This window comes from Anomaloglossus baeobatrachus, chromosome 2 (assembly GCF_048569485.1).
Source record: "Anomaloglossus baeobatrachus isolate aAnoBae1 chromosome 2, aAnoBae1.hap1, whole genome shotgun sequence".
In the NCBI taxonomy this organism is placed as follows: Eukaryota; Metazoa; Chordata; class Amphibia; order Anura; family Aromobatidae; genus Anomaloglossus; species Anomaloglossus baeobatrachus.
In genome coordinates this window covers 724,031,236-724,054,186 of record NC_134354.1, presented here as the reverse complement: position 1 = coordinate 724,054,186, position 22,951 = coordinate 724,031,236, and the positions used below count along the sequence as shown (strand labels likewise).

Sequence of the window (22,951 nt, the reverse complement as noted above, 5' to 3'; positions counted from 1 at the left end):
ATGTGATCGCTACCAGAAAAGCCACTTTCTGTGATAGTCTAGAAGGTGAAACCTCCCTCAGAGGCTCGAAGGGCGGCTTCTGGAGGGCAACCAGTACCCTGTTCAGATCCCATGGATCTAACGGCCGCTTGTACGGGGGTACGATATGACAAACCCCCTGCAGGAACGTGCGTACCTTAGAAAGTCGTGCTAGACGCTTCTGAAAAAAGACGGATAGCGCCGAGACTTGCCCTTTAAGGGAGCCGAGCGACAAACCTTTTTCTAACCTAGATTGCAGGAAAGAAAGAAATGTAGGCAATGCAAATGGCCAGGGAGACACTCCCTGAGCAGAGCACCAGGATAAGAATATCCTCCACGTTCTGTGGTAGATCTTAGCGGACGTGGGCTTCCTAGCCTGTCTCATGGTGGCAACGACCCCTTGGGATAATCCTGAAGACGCTAGGATCCAGGACTCAATGGCCACACAGTCAGGTTCAGGGCCGCAGAATTCCGATGGAAAAACGGCCCTTGGGACAGCAAGTCTGGTCGGTCTGGTAGTGCCTACGGTTGGCCGACCGTGAGATGCCACAGATCCGGATACCACGCCCTCCTTGGCCAGTCTGGGGCGACGAGTATGACGCGGCTGCAGTCGGATCTGATCTTGCGTAGCACCCTGGGCAAGAGTGCCAGAGGTGGAAACACATAAGGGATCCGGAACTGCGACCAATCTTGCACTAAGGCGTCTGCCGCCAGAGCTCTGTGATCGCGAGACCGTGCCATGAAGGTTGGGACCTTGTTGTTGTGCCGGGACGCCATTAAGTCGACGTCCGGCCTTCCCCAGCGGCGACAGATTTCCTGAAACACGTCCGGGTGAAGGGACCATTCCCCTGCGTCCATGCCCTGGCGACTGAGGAAGTCTGCTTCCCAGTTTTCTACGCCGGGGATGTGAACTGCGGATATGGTGGAGGCCGTGGCTTCCACCCACCTCAGAATCCGCCGGACTTCCTGGAAGGCTTGCCGACTGCGTGTCCCCCCTTGGTGGTTGATGTATGCCACCGCTGTGGAGTTGTCCGACTGAATTCGGATTTGCCTTCCTTCCAGCCACTGCTGGAAGGCTAGTAGGGCAAGATACACTGCTCTGATTTCCAGAACATTGATCTGAAGGGTGGACTCCTGCTGGGTCCACGTACCCTGAGCCCTGTGGTGGAGAAAAACTGCTCCCCATCCTGACAGACTCGCGTCTGTCGTGACCACCGCCCAGGACGGTGGTAGGAAGGATCTTCCCTGTGATAATGAGGTGGGAAGAAGCCACCACTGCAGAGAGTCCTTGGCCGTCTGGGAAAGGGAGACTTTCCTGCCCAGGGATGTTGACTTCCCGTCCCATTGGCGGAGAATGTCCCATTGAAGTGGGCGCAGATGAAACTGCGCAAACGGAACCGCCTCCATTGTCGCCACCATCTTCCCGAGGAAGTGCATGAGGCGTCTTAAGGAGTGCGACTGACTTTGAAGGAGAGCCTGCACCCCAGTCTGTAGTGACCGCTGCTTGTCCAGCGGAAGCTTCACTATCGCTGAGAGAGTATGAAACTCCATGCCAAGATACGTCAGTGATTGGGTCGGTAACAGAGTTGACTTTGAGAAGTTGATGATCCACCCGAACGTCTGGAGAGTCTCCAGTGCAACGTTCAGGCTGAGTTGGCATGCCTCCTGAGAGGGTGCCTTGACAAGTAGATCGTCCAAGTAAGGGATCATAGAGTGTCCCTGAGAGTGCAAGACTGCTACCACTGCCGCCATGACCTTGGTGAACACCCGTGGGGCTGTCGCCAGACCAAATGGCAGAGCTACGAACTGAAGATGGTCGTCTCCTATCACGAAGCGTAGAAAGCGTTGGTGCTCTGTAGCAATCGGCACGTGGAGATAAGCATCTTTGATGTCTATTGATGCTAGGAAATCTCCTTGAGACATTGAGGCAATGACAGAGCGGAGGGATTCCATCCGGAACCGCCTGGCGTTCACATGCTTGTTGAGCAGTTTTAGGTCCAGAACAGGACGGAATGAGCCGTCCTTTTTTGGCACCACAAAGAGATTGGAGTAAAAACCTTGTCCTTGTTCCCGAAGAGGAACAGGGACCACCACTCCTTCTGCTCTTAGAGAATGCACCGCCTGCAGAAGGGCATCTGCTCGGTCGGGATGTGGGGAAGTTCTGAAGAACCGAGGCGGAGGACGAGAACTGAACTCTATCCTGTACCCGTGAGACAAAATGTCTGTTACCCACCGGTCTTTGACCTGTGGCAGCCAAATGTCGCAAAAGCGGGAGAGCCTGCCACCGACCGAGGATGCGGATGGAGGCGGCCGAAAGTCATGAGGCAGCCGCCTTGGAAGCGGTACCTCCGGTTGCTTTCTTGGGGCGTGAGTGAGTCCGCCAGGAATCAGAGCTCCTTTGCTCCTTCTGAGTCCCTTTGGACGAGGAGAATTGGGGCTTGCCCGAGCCTCGAAAGGACCGAAACTTTGACTGCCACTTCCTCTGTTGAGGTTTGCTTGATCTGGGCTGGGGTAAGGAAGAGTCCTTACCTTTGGACTGTTTAATGATTTCCGCCAATTGCTCACCAAACAGTCTGTCTCCAGATAATGGCAAGCTGGTTAAACATTTTTTAGAAGCAGAATCTGCTTTCCATTCTTTTAACCACAAGGCTCTGCGCAAAACTACAGAGTTGGCGGATGCCATTGAGGTACGGCTCGTAGAGTCTAGTACCGCATTGATAGCGTAGGTCGCAAACGCAGTCATTTGCGTAGTTAAGGACGCCACTTGCGGCACTGCTGGACTTAAGAAAGAGTCCACCTGTGCCAGACCAGCTGAAATAGCTTGGAGCGCCCACACGGCCGCGAATGCTGGAGCAAACGACGCGCCAATAGCTTCATAGACAGATTTCAACCAAAGGTCCATCTGTCTGTCATTGGCATCTTTAAGTGAAGCCCCATCCTCCACTGCAACTATGGATCTAGCTGCAAGCCTGGATATTGGAGGGTCCACTTTTGGACACTGGGTCCAGCGTTTGACCACGTCAGGGGGAAAGGGATAACGTGTATCCTTCAGACGTTTGGAAAAAACGCTTGTCCGGATAAGCATGGTGTTTCTGGATTGATTCTCTGAAGTCAGAGTGGTCCAGAAAAGTACTCAATTTACGCTTGGGATACAGGAAATGGAATTTCTCCTGCTGGGCAGCTGCCTCCTCTGCTGAAGGGGCTGGGGGAGAAATATCCAACAGCCTATTGATGGCCGCTATAAGGTCATTTACCATGGCGTCACCATCTGGCGTATCCAAATTGAGTGCGGTGTCAGGACCAGACTCCTGATCACCCACCTCTGTCTCATCATATAGAGACCCTTCTCGCTGAGACCCTGACCCGCGTGACGACGTGGAGGGTCTCTCCCAGCGAGCTCGCTTAGGCGGCCTGGGACTGTCATCAGAGTCAGAGCCCTCAGCCTGTGATGCCTGGGACCCCCTTGAAGTACGGATTAGTTCCAACTGAGGGGGACCGGGGAACATAGACACAGCAGTGTCCATGGTCTGAGCAACTGGCCTGGACTGCAAGGTCTCCAGGATTTTTGTCATAGTCACAGACATTTTATCAGCAAAGACTGCAAATTCTGTCCCCGTCACCGGGGCAGGGTTCACAGGCGTCTCTGCCTGGGCTACCACCACCATAGGCTCTGGCTGACGAAGTGCCACTGGGACTGAACATTGCACACAATGAGAGTCGTTGGAGCCTGCTGGTAGATTAGCCCCACATGCTGTACAAGCAGTGTATACAGCCCGTGCCTTGGCACCCTTGCGTTTTGTGGATGACATGTTGCTGTCTCCTCAGAGCAATATAGGGGTATACAGCCAAGAAGCGACCGTACAGTGCAGTATATATATATATATATATATATATATCTGGTACAGGAAAAAGTACACCAATACACACTGTGGCACTAGTGGGGCCAGCACTAATGTGCTGCTTACCGCCCGCTAAACGCGGGTGTGTGGTCGCCAGAAATCCCTAGTCTGGGTCTCCCAGAGCCTGTGTCCATCCTCCAGCCAGACTGCATGCAGGAATGGCTGCCGGCGTCCTGTGGAGGGGGGGGGGGGGGCCCTGGGCGTGCTCAGACCAAAAGCGGGAAACCTGCGTCCCACTGTGCCTAGTGAGAGGGCTGGAGCATGTAAATAAGGCTCCAGCCCTCGGCGCTGACGATTGCACAGCGTCTGTCCCATTCCCTGATTGACAGGGAGGGGGCGGGAACGAAGCGGAGCTAGGCCGCAAAAGCCGGGGACTAAATTTATAAGCGCCGCCGCCGTAAAAGCGCGGTCGGCGCTAAGTCCCCGGCGCACTACAAGTCCCAGTCGCGCCGCCGCTCCGAGAGTGGCCGGCGCGGTAGTTCCCAGCACATGAATTCACACAGCTAAGCTGCTGTGACTCAAACCCCAGCGTGCAGCGCTACTGTCCCCGGCGCACTAACACACCCAGCAAGTCTGGCGTGTGCGTGCCTGTCTGTACGGGGACACAGAGTACCTGAAAGTTGCAGGGCCTTGTCCCTGAACGGTACCCAGCTCCGTATCCAGCAGGTTCACTGGGTCTGTGGATGGAGCCCGGCCTCAGGGCTTGGGGGCCGGTAAGATCCCACTTCCTCAGAGCCCCTCAGGGGGATGGGGAAGGAAAACAGCATGTGGGCTCCAGCCTCTGTACCCGCAATGGGTACCTCAACCTTACAAACCACAAGTGGGGTAAGAAGGGAGCATGCTGGGGGCCCCATATGGGCCCTCTTTTCTTCCATCCGACATAGTCAGCAGCTACTGCTGACTAAACAGTGGAGCTATGCGTGGATGTCTGACCTCCTTCGCACAAAGCAGAAAACTGGTGAGCCAGTGATCCCACTGGGGGTGTATAGCCAGAAGGGGAGGGGCCTTACACTTTTTAGTGTAATTGCTTTGTGTGGCCTCCGGAGGCAGTGCTATACACCCAATCGTCTGGGTCTCCCAATGGAGCGCCGAAGAAAAGTAGAGTGTGATGTCCTCAGCTCGCTGCGGTGTATTTTATGAGGCGATTTGGATGGAAGCTTCATGCAATCGAGTATCTGTAACCTCCATGAGACCGGAAGGCCCACAGCAGACGCTTAGCAAGTGAGGGAGTCGCATGTGATGTTCATTGTCGCGTCATGACCAGATAATCATATTCTTGTAATGTGATCTTGATGTAATGTCCCAATTCACTGTATAGCCCGAACCTAGAGATTATCGCTGTGATCACTCCGCAGTAGGAGACTATCCAAAGCCTACTGGAGTTTTGGTTGCGGGTCACACACGACTTTGCCAGTTGCTCATGGCTATGTGATTCCTATGATATAGTGAAATTGCCACACACCTCACCACCTTCACTTTTGTTATGTTGCGATGCAACATAGCCATAAAGTTGGGGACATATTGTGACTTTGGACTTATGGGGTAATTTTTTTTAAATCATACTACTGAAAGTCTATGTGATCATTTTGCACACGAAGACATCATTATCCCACTATTCTAAGGGGTAATCTGGCGCCAGTCACTTCTACAGCCATCTGCCGGCTCAAGAGACTGGTATCATGAATAGAGTTGAGTGAGTACCTAACTTTTCGTACTCCCTATACTCATAACGAGTACTGTCTAATACTCGTGTATTTATTCTGAATAGTATCTGCAATGCAAGTCAATGGGGAAAACTCGCAAAGTAATGAATAACCTGAATGCCGTACTATACGTGCGAGTAGCAAATAGTGCGGAATTCGTGTTACTCGTCACATTGACAGTTTTTCACCATTGACTTGCATTGCACACGCTATTCAGAATGAATACGTGAGTATTAGACAGTGCTCGTTATGAGTATAGCGGGTACGAATAGTTAGGTACCCGCTCAGCTCTAATTGTGAGCCTATAGATAAAGATGCAGGCACAATTCACGATACCTGGATGTCTTTAATCGGACCTACCCATGGTTTCAGGTGGAAACGTTTTGTTTCTTCGGTATCAGTGATGGAAGAATAAAGTTCTCTTTACACCGAGAGCGCTGTTCCCATCTTTACCTGTTATGTATGTAACGCCAAGTTGGGGGTCATCCTATCCTTCGGGGAATGTGCATCTCAGGATTTTACACAAGTGTGGAAGGTTATCGCTGTCCTCATTTTTCTGACAAGGTATAGTGAACCGTCCTATTGATTAGGCGACATCTGTGCAGTATTGCTGCTTGTACTCATGTGCCGGCAGATATCGGTAGAGGCGACGTCATGGCTGATGACTCCCAATGCAGAAGTGAGAAGAACTGGATCACCCCTTTAAAAAGGAGAGCACTTCATCCTGGAATGTTAGGAAGGAGCCCGACTTGAGCCCATACTTGACCTCCGCTTCCTTCTATAGGAAATAGCCAAGCACTGAGCAACTTTGCGACATCCAAGACAAGACCTCACTAGAGAATCCAGTCCATTGGCCTCGTCAGTGATCTGTGTCTGCCAGACGGGAGACCCGATACCCACCTCCTACTGGATGGCATCAGCAGCTCTTTGTTTGATTAGCCGGCCTATCCCAGGCCAACTAATCAAACAGATAAGAGGCAGTTATCAGGTCAGTGATGAAGCCGATGGTGAAATTCAATTCACAGAATCTAGTCCAACTACTGAGCCCTAATCTGGGATTGCTGGAGATCTGAGCGGTCTGACCCCCAATAAATACTGGCTGTAGTGTAATGTAATACATAGTAACTAATGTAATAGTGTAATATATACTGGCTGTAGTGTAACGTAATGTAATATATAGTAACTAGTGTAATAACATATAATGTAGTGATGGGTCGGTCGCGAACGATCCGACACAAAGATTCGGCTCCCTGCTGTGACAGACAAGAGCCGGATCACCAATGAGAGCCACTAAAATATCTAAACGGCTCTTTTTGTAGCTGAAACCCCGCCCATCCACGGCACAACTCCGCCTACTCAACAATCTAATTGGTCACTTGTAAGTGGGCGGGGTTTTGGCGGCGTTACTATAATCTTAAATATGTGTTCACCTGGGGTGAACACATATTTAATAAGGAGCAGAGAACGATCTGAAAGATCCGGCTCTTTTTGTTGAGCAGAGCCATGGGTACCGGATCACCAAAAAGAGCCGGACTGCCCATCACTAATATAATGGCTGTAGTGTAATGTAATATATAGTGACTAGTGTAATATAATATACACTGACGGTAGTGTAAGTTATATTATATGCCTTTTATAATGTGTGAATACCGCGCAGCAGGTACTCTATACCGCGTAGACGGTAGATACTGTATACCGCGCAGCACACAGGCGGTAGACACTGTATACCGTGAATACAGGAGAACGTGCTGTTTTGGATACAGCCGTCCCCCGCGGATGTCGGACCAGGGCTGCGTAAACCTTTATGCTAATTTCTCAAGTCTGAAGAAATGTGAACCGGTTTTGTTCAACTTCTAGGAGCCATCTTCAGTCTTATGTGGCACTGTCGTGACCTGTGTCTTAGCTTTGACACTCACATGCAGTGCACCAGTCCACCAGGACATTTATATATTTTTTTTTCTTTCCAATCTCTTGTGCATGAAAGAAAGTCCCCTTGAAATGTGTCCATCCGCGTGTCTGTGGGTGGCAGGAGCCCGGCCGGGGGAGCGGTGTCCCGGCTGTGTCACTCCGCGCCGCTCCGGTGCTGTCTCCGCGCAGACATTATGCGGGGCTCGGTGTGAGGAGAAAGAGACTGGGAGAGATAGAGGGAGCCGGGGCCGCGCGCGCGCTCCCGCGCAGGATGACGCCGCCGCCGGGGCCGCGCTCGCCCTTTCTCCCTATTGTTGCCGTGCACGCGCCCCCTCACGCTATTAGAACCACCATGTTAGAGAGTGCAGCTCGCAACCGCCATCTCATAGAGCAGCGGCGGAGCGGCCACCTTCCTCCCCTGGGCGGAGAGGGCACCTGCGACCCTCAGCCCGGCCGCTCGTGTGGCACAGCAGCCACCCTCTGCTCCCCGGCTCGCGCCCTATTCTCTTGTTTTCCCCATAGGCAGCCATGTTACCGCACATCCTGAGGTAATTTCGGCATCCCCTGCCAATACGCCCTACATATACCCCCGCCGATTATAACGGCCGGCGGTGCCCGGGCTTGCTTTATTAACCCCCTCCTCGCGGGGCATGAGTGCCCGGAGCGTCGCCCTTCCGTTCCCAGAAGCGGATTTACCCGCCGGGCGTTATTAAAAGTTCACCTCGCACCTCCAGCAGTAAATAATAACATTATCCCCGGTTTCCAGTCAGTTTCCCCGCTTCTCCGTTCACCCCGTATAAACAGATTTTACTCCCCCCAAATTCGCCGTTTTTCCCCCTCCCCGATGTTTATAACGTTAATCCCGGCCCGGGATTATTTGTCGTCTTTAGGCGGATTAGGACGGTCCACGGGTGGAGGTGATTTGACATCCGTTCTCGCGCACAATACTTACCTTCCATAGACATTGCCAGTCACTGTGTCAGGCTTAGAGCCGCGTATACTCACCCAATGCTGAGTCTATGGAGCTCAATGTACTGCAATGGCTGTGAGAGAAAGCGGGATCGATACGCAGCCTCTTCACACTCTTCCCAATCTGTAACATTACTCTCAGCTCAGGCGGACGCTGATTGGCCGCCGCCAACTCGTCCCTCCCTCTCATTGGTCGGCTCGCCTCCATTGTCCTGACCAGCGGCCGACGGTGATTGGACTGAATTTAGGCGACGTCACCCAAGAGCAAAACAGCGCGCAAATACGAAATGTCCTCAGTGTGTGAGCCGCTCGAGCGGGATGCAGCTGTAAGGCTGAGTTATAGTGTTTGCAATGCAAGTCCATAGAACCCAATGTAGGCAGCGACGGAGCGGGGGCTTCTGTACATTCCGGGGCTATGACGTGACACCGGGCGGACTGCTGCCGGCACTGCAGCCCCGGCGGACACCCTCACCCCCGCTACACCCTACAGCCATACACAGCCAAAACATTTCACTCCATTGTGCCTCCTGTATAACACGGCTGTCGTGAACGCGCACAATGATAGGACTGGGCCGGCGAGCCCTCATAGTCGGGGCTCCGGCTCATTTCTACGGGCAGAAAGCGAATCCCCCGTTATTCTACATCAGCAACACGACGGCTACAGCCCGGCCATCCTGTGCGGGAGACGGCGGGGTCCTGGGCACTCACTGCTGGGGAACCACAAGTCCAAACACACTCTGCCGGCCAGCGTGTGCACAGCCGTGCTGCTGGGACCTGTGGTTCCACATCTGGGACGAGCCGACGATCAAACTGGTGTGATGCAGGGTAAATCACATATCACACTACACTGCATGGCCTATAGTATATACTACTTGTACACTGCTCAGTATATGTGTGTATATATATATATATATATACACACACGTATATACTGCCTCTACATTGCACGGTATGTAATATATAATGTCTGTACAGTATACAGTATATACCATCCAAATATACCGCTCACTATATGGTATATAACGCATGTACACTGCATGGTATATAGTATATGCCACCTCTATAAGGCATGGCATTAACTACATCCAACGTTACATTATATAATGGTATATACTATAACCTACATTACACTACAGCCAGTATATATTCTATTACACTACAGTCAGTATTTATTATATTACATTACAGTCAGTATATATTATAATACATTACACTACAGCCAGTATATATTATATTACATTACAGTCAGATTGTATTACATTAAACTAGTCAGTATATATTATATTACTGTCAGTATATATATTACATTACACTACAGTCAGTATATATTATATCAGAGTCAGTATATATTATAATACATTACACTACAGCCAGTATATATTATATTACATTACAGTCAGATTGTATTAGATTAAACTAGTCAGTATATATTATATTACTGTCAGTATATATATTACATTACACTACAGTCAGTATATATTATATCAGAGTCAGTATATATTATAATACATTACACTACAGCCCGTATATATTATATTACATTACAGTCAGATTGTATTGCATTAAACTACAGTCAGTATATATTATATTACTGTCAGTATATATTATATTACATTACACTACAGTCAGTATATATTATATCAGAGTCAGTATATATTATAATACATTACACTACAGTCAGTGTATATTATCTTACATTACAGTCAGTATATATTATAATACATTACACTACAGTCAGGATATATTATATTACATTTGTCAGATTATATTACATTACACTACAGTCAGTATATATTACATTACATTACAGTCATATATATTATAATACATTACACTACAGACAGTATATAGTATATTACACTACAGTCCGTATATATTACATTACACTACAGTCAGATATATATTACATTACACTACAATCAGTATATAGTATATTACATTACACTACAGTCAGTGTATATTATCTTACATTACAATCAGTATATATTATAATACATTACACTACAGTCAGGATATATTATATTACATTACACTACACTCAGTATATAGTATATTACATTACACTACACTCAGTATATAGTATACGGTATTACATTACACTACAGTCAGTATATATTACATTACACTACAGTCAGATATATATTACATTACACTACAGTCAGTATATAGTATATTACATTACACTACAGCCAGTGTATATTATCTTACATTACACTACAGTCAGGATATATTATATGACATTTGTCAAATTATAATACATTACACTAGTCAGTATATATTATATTACACTACAGTCAGTATATAATACATTACATTACACTATAGTCAGTATAAATTATCTTACATTACACTCCGATTATATTACATTACACTACAGTCAGTATATATTATAATATATTACACTACATTCAGTATACAATATATTATATTACATTACAGTCAGATTATATTACATTACTCTACAGTCAGTATATACAGTATGTATTTGGATGAATTCATCATACCATCAACAAAGAAATAAGCTCCCTGTACCACCAGCTTTAAAAAAAAGTCCCAAAACATCTGTTTTTTAGGGTGTTTTACAGTTTGTTGAATAGGATCAGCTCGCAATGGTTCATTTTTGCTTCTTCTAACAACACTTGCTCTGTAACCTTGAACAAAAAGATGGGTTTCATCACTGAAAACTACCTTTTTTCACTGGCTAGTTGTCCAAGATTTAGATTTTTTTGCCCATGCGAGTCATTTTACCTTCATTGGAGATGTCAGAAGTTGTTTCTTTACTGGCTTTGTTGCCCTCCGACCAACCTCCAAAAGCCTGCGCCGTACAGTCGAATCACTAATATCAATACCTGCAGCGAACAAGTCTCTTTGGAGGTCTTTACTTGTTTTTCTTGCATTAATTTTACTATTTCTGATAAGAATTTTATCAGTTCTTGGTGTCGTTTTCCTTTTTCTTCCACATTTCCCTTTTCGTTTTGGAGAAAACGATCCAGTTTCATTGTATGTGAAAATTATTCTTGAAACGGTAGATTTTGCAATACCAACGGTGGAAGCGATTTCTCTTACAGTCAGACTTGTATGTTCATTAAGAGTAATAATTCTAGACCTCTTCCGTGGAGTAACATCCATTTTTTCAGACACGAATCACACTGAGAGAAAAGCTACACTAAACCACTCATCACAGAAACAAGCTCTCAACTGAAGCTGAGGGGGAAGCTAGCTGTTATTGTCTGACTAAAACCAGTCAAACCACATTTTGTTACTCAAGGTTGTACACTCACATCTGTTCAAAGCAGTTAAAACTGGTTTGAATCACTGACTGGTAACCATCTTACGATTTTACTTAAAAAAATGCTTTCTTTGTCGCTCCATTGGGAGACCCAGACAATTGGGTGTATAGCTTCTGCCTCCGGAGGCCACACAAAGTATTACACTTAAAAGTGTAAAGCCCCTCCCCTTCTGCCTATACACCCCCCGTGCATCACGGGCTCCTCAGTTTTTATGCTTTGTGCGAAGGAGGCTGACATCCACGCATAGCTCCACATCTTAGTCAGCAGCAGCTGCTGACTAGGTCGGATGGAAGAAAAGAGGGCCCATAACAGGGCCCCCAGCATGCTCCCTTCTCACCCCACTCTGGTCGGCGGTGTTGTTAAGGTTGAGGTACCCATTGCGGGTACATAGGCAGGAGCCACATGCTGTTTTCCTTCCCCATCCCTTAGGGGCTCTGGGTGAAGTGGGATCCTAATCGGTCTCCAGGCACTGGGACCGTGCTCCCTCCGCAGCCCCTGGGGAATCTGCTGGACAGGAGCCGGGTATCTTCAGAGACAAGGCCCTGCTACTGTGAGGTACTCTGTGTCCCCTTGGGGGACCGCGCATGGAGCGCTTGTGCCATACACACTGCAGCACTGCTGGGTGTGTTAGTGCGCCGGGGACTACCGCGCCGACCGCGCTTATTTGCCGGCCGCGCTTATAACTTTAGTCCCCGGCTTTTGCGGCCTAGTATCGCATATTCCCGCCCCCAGGCCTGCCAGTCAGGGGAAGGGCGGGACGCTGCACAGGACGTCAGCGCTGAGGGCTGGAGTATACTTTGTATCCTCCTCCCCCCTCACTCAGCTCAGTGGGGCACCAGATTCTCGCACTTTCTAGGGCACGCCCACGGCCCCCTCCTCTTCACAGAACGCCGGCAGCCATTCCTGTCAGCACTTCTAACGCTGGAGAGGAGAGACAACACGGCTATGGGAGACCCAGGCAGGGATTCTGGTGATCACACAACCGCTTTGAGCGGTCGGTAAGCAGCACCTAAGGTGCTGGCCCCACTGAGTGCCGAAGTGTACTTATATATATATGCTTATATGCTATAGATTTACACTGTACGGTCGCACTGTTGATTTTTGGCTATATACCCTCCTGGATTGTACTCAGAGGAGACAACAGCATGTCGTCCGCAAAAAGCAAGGGTGCCAAAGCACAGGCTTACTTTGCAACCTGTACCTCATGTGCGGCTCTACTACCGGCAGGTTCCACCGACCCTCATTGTGTGCAATGCTCGGCCCCTGTGGCACTTACTCAGCCGGAGCCTCTGCTACTGGTGGCCCAGGTGGAGCCACCTGCTACCACTGTCCAGGTGACAGGGACGGAGTTTGCAGTATTTGCTGACAAACTTGCTGAGAGTATGGATAAATGGTCTGCTAAGATACTAGAAGCCTTGCAGTCCAGACCGGTAACTCAGGCCAGGGGCACTGTTGAATCATTGACCCCAGGCCCCCCTCAGTTGGAGCAGCAAAGTGCTCCTGGGGTGACCCATAGGTCCCAGGGTGAGGTCTCTGACACGGACCGCAGTCCCAGGTCGCCTAAGCGGGCTCGCTGGGAAATTCCCTCGACTTCATCACACTGTTCAGGGTCTCAGCAGGAGGACTCTCTGGATGATGAAGCGGAGGTAGCAGATCAGGATTCTGATCCTGAGGCCGCTCTCAACCTAGATACACCTGAAGGTGACGCCATAGTGAATGACCTTATAGCGACCATCAATCAGGTGTTGGATATTTCTCCCCCAGCTCCTCCAATTGAGGAGTCAGCTTCTCAGCAGGAGAAATTCCGTTTCAGGTTTCCCAAGCGTACAATGAGCACGTTTCTGGATCACTCTGACTTCAGAGAGGCAGTCCAGAAACACCGAGCTTGTCCAGATAAGCGTTTTTCCAAGCGCCTTAACACGTTACCCCTTCCCCCCTGACGTTGTCAAGGGCTGGGCTCAGTGTCCCAAGGTGGACCCTCCTGTCTCCAGACTGGCGGCTAGATCCATAGTTGCAGTGGAAGATGGGGCTTCACTCAAAGATGCCACTGACAGACAGATGGAGCTCTGGTTGAAATCCATCTACGAAGCTATCGGCGCGTCTTTTGCTCCAGCATTCGCAGCCGTATGGGCACTCCAAGCTATCTCAGCTTGTCATGCGCAGATTAATGCAGTCACACGTACGTCTGCTCCGCAAGTGGTGTCCTTAACCTCTCAGGCGTCGGCGTTTGCGTCCTACGCCATTAATGCTGTCCTGGACTCTGCGAGCCGTACGGCGGTAGCATCCGCCAATTCGGTGGCAGTCCGCAGGGCCATGTGGTTACGGGAATGGAAGGCAGACTCTGCTTCCAAAAAGTTCTTAACCAGTTTGCCATTTTCTGGCGACCGCCTGTTTGGTGAGCGATTGGATGAAATCATTAAACAATCCAAGGGAAAGGACTCATCCTTACCCCAGTCCAAACCAAACAGACCTCAACAACGGAAGGTACAATCCAGGTTTCGGTCCTTTCGGCCCGCGGGCAGGTCTCAATTCTCCTCGTCCAAAAGGCCTCAGAAGGATCAGAGGAACTCCGATTCATGGCGGTCTAAGTCACGTCCTAAAAAGACCGCCGGAGGAACCGCTCCCAAAGCGGCCTCCTCATGACTTTCGGCCTCCTCACACCACATCCTCGGTCGGTGGTAGGCTTTCCCGCTTTTGCGACGCCTGGCTGCCACAGGTAAAAGACCGTTGGGTGAGAGACATTCTGTCTCACGGTTACAGGATAGAGTTCAGCTCTCGTCCTCCGACTCGATTCTTCAGAACATCTCCGCCCCCCGAGCGAGCTGATGCTCTTCTGCAGGCGGTGTGCACTCTGAAGGCAGAAGGAGTGGTGATCCCTGTTCCTTTTCAGCAACAGGGTCAAGGTTTTTACTCCAACTTGTTCGTGGTGCCGAAAAAGGACGGATCCTTCCGTCCTGTTCTGGACCTAAAACTGCTCAACAAACACGTAAAAACCAGGCGGTTCCGGATGGAATCGCTCCGCTCCGTCATCGCCTCAATGTCCCAAGGAGATTTCCTAGCATCAATCGACATCAAAGATGCTTATCTCCACGTACCGATTGCACCAGAGCATCAACGCTTCCTGCGTTTCGCCATAGGGGACGAACACCTTCAGTTCGTGGCTCTGCCTTTCGGCCTGGCGACAGCCCCACGGGTCTTCACCAAGGTCATGGCAACAGTAGTAGCAGTTCTGCACTCTCAGGGACACTCGGTGATCCCTTACTTAGACGATCTGCTTGTCAAGGCACCCTCTCAAGGGGCATGCCAACACAGCCTGAACATTGCTCTGGAGACTCTCCAGAGTTTCGGGTGGATCATCAATTTTCCAAAGTCAAATCTGACACCGGCCCAATCACTGACATATCTTGGCATGGAGTTTCATACTCTCTCAGCGATAGTGAAGCTTCCGCTGGACAAACAGCGTTCACTACAGACAGGGGTGCAATCTCTCCTTCAAGGTCAGTCACACCCACTGAGGCGCCTCATGCACTTCCTAGGGAAGATGGTAGCAGCAATGGAGGCAGTTCCTTTTGCGCAGTTTCATCTGCGTCCACTTCAATGGGACATTCTCCGCAAATGGGACAGGAAGTTGACGTCCCTCGACAGGAACGTCTCCCTTTCTCGGGCAGCCAAGGCTTCCCTTCAGTGGTGGCTTCTTCCCACTTCTCTGTCGAAGGGGAAATCCTTCCTGCCCCCATCCTGGGCTGTGGTCACGACAGACGCGAGCCTGTCAGGGTGGGGAGCGGTCTTTCTCCACCACAGGGCTCAGGGTACCTGGACTCAGCCAGAGTCCTCCCTTCAGATCAATGTTCTGGAGATAAGGGCAGTGTATCTTGCCCTAAAGGCGTTCCAGCCGTGGTTGGAAGGCAAGCAGATCCGAATTCAGTCGGACAACTCCACAGACGGTGGCATACATCAACCACCAAGGCGGAACACGCAGTCGGCAAGCCTTCCAGGAAGTCCGGCGGATTCTGCTATGGGTGGAAGCCACAGCCTCCACCATATCCGCAGTTCACATCCCGGGCGTGGAAAACTGGGAAGCAGACTTTCTCAGTCGCCAGGGCATGGACGCTGGGGAATGGTCCCTTCACCCGGACGTGTTTCAGGAGATCTGTTGCCGCTGGGGGATGCCGGACGTCGACCTAATGGCGTCCCGGCACAACAACAAGGTCCCGACGTTCATGGCACGGTCTCAAGATCACAGAGCTCTGGCGGCAGACGCCTTAGTTCAGGATTGGTCGCAGTTTCAACTCCCTTATGTGTTTCCCCCTCTGGCACTGTTGCCCAGAGTGTTACGCAAGATCAGGTCCGACTGCCGCCGCGCCATCCTTGTTGCTCCAGACTGGCCGAGGAGGTCGTGGTACCCGGATCTGTGGCATCTCACGGTGGGCCAACCGTGGGCACTACCAGACCGACCAGACTTGCTGTCTCAAGGGCCGTTTTTCCATCTGAATTCTGCGGCCCTCAACCTGACTGTGTGGCCATTGAGTCCTGGATCCTAGCGTCTTCAGGGTTATCTCAAGAGGTCATTGCCACTATGAGACAGGCTAGGAAACCAACGTCCGCCAAGATCTACCACAGAACGTGGAGGATATTCTTATCTTGGTGCTCTGATCAGGGTTTTTCTCCCTGGCCATTTGCCTTGCCCACTTTTCTTTCCTTCCTGCAATCCGGATTGGAAAAAGGTTTGTCGCTCGGCTCCCTTAAGGGACAAGTCTCAGCGCTCTCTGTGTTTTTTCAGAAGCGCCTAGCCAGACTTCCACAGGTACGCACGTTCCTGCAGGGGGTTTGTCACATAGTCCCTCCTTACAAGCGGCCGTTAGAACCCTGGGATCTGAACAGGGTGCTGATGGCTCTTCAGAAACCACCTTTCGAGCCAATGAAGGATATTTCTCTCTCACGCCTTTCGCAGAAAGTGGTCTTCCTAGTAGCAGTCACATCACTTCGGAGAGTGTGGGAGCTAGCAGCGCTGTCATGCAAAGCCCCTTTCCTGGTGTTTCACCAGGACAAGGTGGTTCTGCGTCCGGTTCCGGAATTCCTCCCCAAGGTGGTATCCCCCTTTCATCTCAATCAGGATATCTCCTTACCCTCTTTTTGTCCTCATCCAGTTCACCAATGTGAAAGGGATTTGCACTTGTTAGATCTGGTGAGAGCACTCAGACTCTACATTTCTCGTACGGCGCCCCTGCGCCGCTCGGATGCACTCTTTTTCCTTGTCGCTGGCCAGCGTAAAGGGTCACAGGCTTCCAAATCAACCCTGGCTCGGTGGATCAAGGAACCAATTCTCGAAGCTTACCGATCTTCTGGGCTTCCGGTTCCCTCAGGGCTGAAGGCCCATTCTACCAGAGCCGTGGGCGCGTCCTGGGCTTTGCGGCACTAGGCTACGGCTCAGCAGGTGTGTCAGGCTGCTACCTGGTCGAGCCTGCACACTTTCACAAAACACTATCAGGTGCATACCTATGCTTCGGCAGATGCCAGCCTAGGTAGGCGAGTCCTTCAGGCGGCGGTTGCCCACCTGTAGGATGGGGCCGTTTTACGGCTCTATTACGAGGTATTATTTTACCCACCCAGGGACTGCTTTTGGACGTCCCAATTGTCTGGGTCTCCCAATGGAGCGACAAAGAAGAAGGGAATTTTGTTTACTTACCGTAAATTCCTTTTCTTCTAGCTCCAATTGGGAGACCCAGCACCCGCCCCTGTTCCCTTCGGGCTGTTGTTCTTTGTGTACACATGTTGTTCATGTTGAATGGTTTCAGTTCTCCGAAATTCCTTCGGATTGAATTTACTTTAAACCAATTTATAATTTTTCCTCCTTCTTGCTTTTGCACCAAAACTGAGGAGCCCGTGATGCACGGGGGGTGTATAGGCAGAAGGGGAGGGGCTTTACACTTTTAAGTGTAATACTTTGTGTGGCCTCCGGAGGCAGAAGCTATACACCCAATTGTCTGGGTCTCCCAATTGGAGCTAGAAGAAAAGGAATTTACGGTAAGTAAACAAAATTCCCTTCTTGTCCCAATTAATTTGCACAACACTGTATTATATTACATTACGCTATAGTCAGTATATATTATATTACCGTCAGTATATATTATATTACATATGTGACGCCCTGGGCAAGCCAGGGGTCACAGGTCATAACACCACCACACCCTACACCCCGGATAGGTACACCAAAGCTACACAAAAATCCTTGTTGCCTTCCTCCAGGGGCTGATGTCCACACCAGGGGGTGGGCCAGGTGGTTGGCTCCGCCCACCGAGGAGTTCACAGCCCTGGAGGCGGGAAAACCAGGCAGAACAGTGAGAGGACAGTTAGAGATGAGTTAAGAGTGAAGTGGTAGAGGAGCAAGTGAGAGGAGTAAAAGTGGAAGAGAAAGTGACAGTTGAGAAAGCCTGAAGTTGGTCCGGGTGTGTGCCCCGGACTGAGAACAGCAAGGTTAGCAGACGGCGGTGACCGTCTGCAGGAGAGGCTGCTTGGTGGTTGCCGAAAGGACCGTGGACGGGTGGTGGCCCGGCAGTACCGGAGCGGTATACGAAGAGAAGCCAGCACCATTGGCAGGGGCCTTTCGGATCCCGGCAAGGCTAGGAGTCGCCGTGAATTTGCCAAATCCGTCAGTGAAGGGGACCTCTGGGTCTCCCAGCAACCAAGTCCCGATTGAAGGCAACAGTCCAACCGTTAGAGAAAGACACCGCCAAGGCACCAGTTTCTCAGGGCCAGCGCCTGTGGGGAAAGAGGGGCTCCTCCGGCACATATCCAAGCCGGGGAGCAGGTTACCGGTGGGAACCCATCGCTACCAACATAGACTTAGGTGCAGGAAAAGGGACCGTCACCGTCAACTACTGGGGAAAAGCAACAGCAGCCGTCCGTGGGAACCATCTTTCCAGCCGTGTGTTTTACCGAGAACTGTGTCCCCGTCTCAGGCTGAGTGAGTACCACAGTGCCGTGAGGCACAGCGCTGCCCCCGCGTCCCTGCACCCCACCAAGCCCTGCACCGGCCCCGCCATCCCTCATCCCCCAACTCATCACTGGGCCCCGGGACTACAACCCCCTACCCACGGAGGGGAGAACCAACAACTTTGCTGCTCCCTGTCATCGCTCCCGGGATCCCCATACAGAGCAGCGGTGGTGTCCATACAATCACCACAACCGTGGGTGGCATCACGGACAATAAACTATCCCAAAAACCAAACCCCTTTCACTCACGGGCGAGGAGTGCCGCTCGAGTCCTCGGGATCCGGCCCATCGCTCGAGCCACCGAGCAGCAGCAGGCCGCAGCAGCAGCGGCAGCCGGACCCGAGCAGTGGGAGAGCGCAGCGTCCCCTCCTCCGCCCGCGACACATACTACTATAGTCAGTATATATTATATTACATTACAGTCAGTATCTATTTTACATTACACTACACTCAGTTTATATTATAGTACATTATACTATAGTCAGTATATATTATATTACATTAGACTAAAGTCAGTATATACTACATTACACTATAGTCAGTGTATATTACATTACACTATCATCAGTGTATATTACATTACACTATAGTCAGTGTATATTACATTACACTATCATCAGTGTATATTACATTACACTATAGTCAGTGTATATTACATTACACTATCATCAGTGTATATTACATTACACTATAGTCAGTGTATATTACATTACACTATCATCAGTGTATATTACATTACCCTATAGTCAGTGTATATTACATTACACTATCATTAGTGTATATTACATTACACTATAGTCAGTGTATATTACATTACACTATCATCAGTGTATATTACATTACCCTATAGTCAGTGTATATTACATTACACTATGTTCAATATATATTAAATTACACTATAGTTAGTATATATTATATCCTACATTACACTAGTCAGTATATATTATATTTTACATTACACTATAGTCAGTATATTTTATATTATATTACACCATAGTCAGTATATACATATACAGTGTGTCCACCCATGTCCTGTCTACCGCCATTAACATACGAACGGCGGCAGCTATAGGTATAGAAGTGGTGTCTAGCTATAGTAAAGTAGCCATGTGCTACGCAATGAAACCACCTATAGCGCCACCTGGTGGAAAACAACGGAGTTAGCATTTTTATCTCGAAAATGGAACGAGATAGAGAAAAAAAGTGAATTACAAAGTTGTAGGGCATCATCATTTCAATACGAATCGATACCTTGCATACAGAAATGCTATGATTAGAATGTGTAAAACTCACAAGGCTGCGGACGTGAAGCGATACCTCATGGACACCTTCCTACAAGTCATTGCATATGGTGACTGCGTGGAGTGGCCTCCATGCTCACCTGACCTGACCCCATTGGACTTCTTTCTCTGAGGTCACATCAAACAGCAGGTGTATGTGACCCCTCCAACAACATTGCTGTATCTACGACAACGTATCACAGATCAGATGCTTGTGCAAACGTGTCACCTACCATATTGCACAACGTGCAGCAAGATACAGTATGCTGTCCAGAGTCCAGATGTGCATTGCAGCCGACGGTGGCCACTTTGAGCATCAAAGTTAAATGAGCGCCATATGCGTGACCAGCATTCAATGTTTTGGGGGGGATAATGAGTTTCATATCATAGCATTTCTGTATGCAAGGTGTCGATTTGTATTGAATTGATGATGCCCTACAATTTTTTTATTCACTTTTTTTCTCTATCTCGTTACATTTTCATGATAAAAATGCTAACTCGTTGTTTTCCACCAGGTGGCGCTATAGGTGGTTTCATTGCGTAGCGCATGGCTACGTTACTATACCAAGACACCACTTCTTTGCCTATAGCTGCCGCCGTTCTCAAGTTAATGGCGGTGGACAGGATATGGGTGGACACACTGTATACATTACACTACTATAATCGGTGCAGTGGCATACAAAAGTTTGAGCAATCCTGGTCAAAATTACTGTTATTGTGAGCAGTTAGGTAAGGGAATTCTCTAATAGGCATAAAGTTAAAGATGACACATTTCCTTTTTATTTTAGGCAAACAAAAAATATTTTCATTTTTTACATTTTAAAAATTACAAAAAAGAAAAATTAGTCAATGCAAAAGTTTGGACACCCTTGGAGTTTTGTGTACCCAGATAATTTTGACCAAGGTTTCAGACCTTAAATTAGGCTGTTAGGGTTATGGCTTGTTCACTATCATCTTTAGGAAAGGCCAGGTGATACAAATTTCATAGCTTTATAAAAACCAAGCCTCCTCTAGCCTTGTCCCAAAAAAATAGCAGACATGGATTTTTCTAACCAGCTACCTATCACTCTAAAAATGAAAATGGTGGAGGCCCACAAAGCAAGAGAATGCGATAAGATAGCAAAGTGATTTCAAGTTGTTTCCTCAGTTCAAAATGTAATTTAGAAATGGCAGTTGACATGAACAGTGGAGGTGAAGATAAGGTCTGGAAGACCAAGCAAAATTTCTGTGAGAGCTACTTGTAGGATTGCTAGAGAGGCAAATCAAAACCCCCATCCAACTGCAAAATACATTCAGGAAGATTTAGCAGATTCTGGAGTTGTGGGTAACTGTTCAGAGACACCTGCATAAATATGGCCTTCATGGAAGAGTCATCAGAAGAAAACCTCTCCTGCATCTTTACCATAAAACTCAGCATCAGTAGTATGCAAAATAACATCTAAACAAGCTGACACATTCTGGAAACAAGTCCTTTGGACTGTTGAGGTTAAAATAGAAGTCTTTGGCCACAATGATGAAGGTATGTGTGGAGAAAAAAGGGCACAGAATTTCATGAAAAGAACATGTCACCAACCATTAAGCATGAGGGTGGCTCAAACATGCTTTGGGGTTGTGTTGCAGCCAATGGCACAAGGGAACATTTCACAGATAGAGGGAAGAATGGACTCAATGAAATTTCAACCAATTTATGATGCACACATAACACCATCTGTAAAAAAGCTGACGTTAAAAAGAGGATGGCTTCTACAAATGAATAATGATTATAAACACATCACAAAATCCCCTGTGGGCGTGCTAACATGTATTAGAATGCCCAGGGTCACGGCAACGCGATACAAAGCTGCACATGCCCGCGACTTTGTAGTCTTTAGCATTACGCTCCTTTGACGCCGTGTGTATGCACTCTGGCTTCAAAGACGCTCACTGTCCATGATCGAAAATCGTCCACACTTCCAGTCATGCGCACTGCTCCTCTATGAAGCCTGGACACATACACGCGGCTTCTGAGTAGTGCGCATATACCTGGCATCAAAGGATTTGGGGTCATGCAGGGCATGGTAATGCATATTAGCACACCCATAGGGGCATGCTAACATGCTAAGTGGGGCAACTAGCCAGGAAATTAACATCCCTGTGACTAGTCACATCCTCTTTAGCATATCATAAAGAGTTTTTAAAAATACTTTTTCTAAAAATCTGTTTGTGTATGCCAGTAAATGCAGGTAGTGTTAGTCAAGGATTCTAAATATGTACCCAGAACTGCTCATGGTTCTGGGTGCACTTGGCACCTGAAAGGTTCCCTTTAAATCCCACATGAGACTAGTAGGTATATATAATATCTCACATTATACTATAGTCAGCATACATTATATCCATGGACTGACTGGGTCTGAAATTCAGTCCTGGCATTTAAATGCACACAGGCCCATTCTGTCTCCGCCCCCTTCCCCAGATGCAGATCTCTATTGCTAATATTACCCTTCAAGATTTACTACAAAACTTAGATTTCAAATAATAACGCTATATAAAAGTTAAATAACATTAATGATAATATCACAATAGTACACTCCCTGACAGAAGTTCTGTCGCTCATCCATGTTATGTAAATAAAAGCTTATAACCTGATTTCAAATTCATCCATTGGTTTTATAAATTACTCTTTTGAAAGCTGAAACCCTCCCAAATTTGGTTTAGGTTATGAAAATAAAAAGATGCTTCAAAGCTAAAATATTGATCATTTAATGAACACAGAAAGGTCAGATTTTGGCAAAACAAAAGTTTTGTCGCCCACAGAAAATAATGTGAAATTCAAACAAATAATTAACTTCTAATACAAAGATATGTTGCATAACATTGGTGAATGAAGTTGTGGTGCTATTAGAGACATATTT

At 48.4% G+C, this 22,951-nt stretch overlaps 1 protein-coding gene across 1 annotated transcript in view; it reads right to left on the bottom strand.

Moving 5' to 3' along the window:
• HMGB1 (high mobility group box 1) overlaps positions 1 to 8,640 on the bottom strand; it is a 29,263-nt gene extending 20,623 nt beyond the window's left edge. The window contains exon 1 of the mRNA XM_075334618.1: positions 8,534 to 8,640. The gene's annotated coding sequence lies outside the window, so the exon portion shown is untranslated. The remainder of the gene's footprint in view (positions 1 to 8,533) is intronic.
• Between the last annotated feature and the right edge of the window lie 14,311 nt (positions 8,641 to 22,951).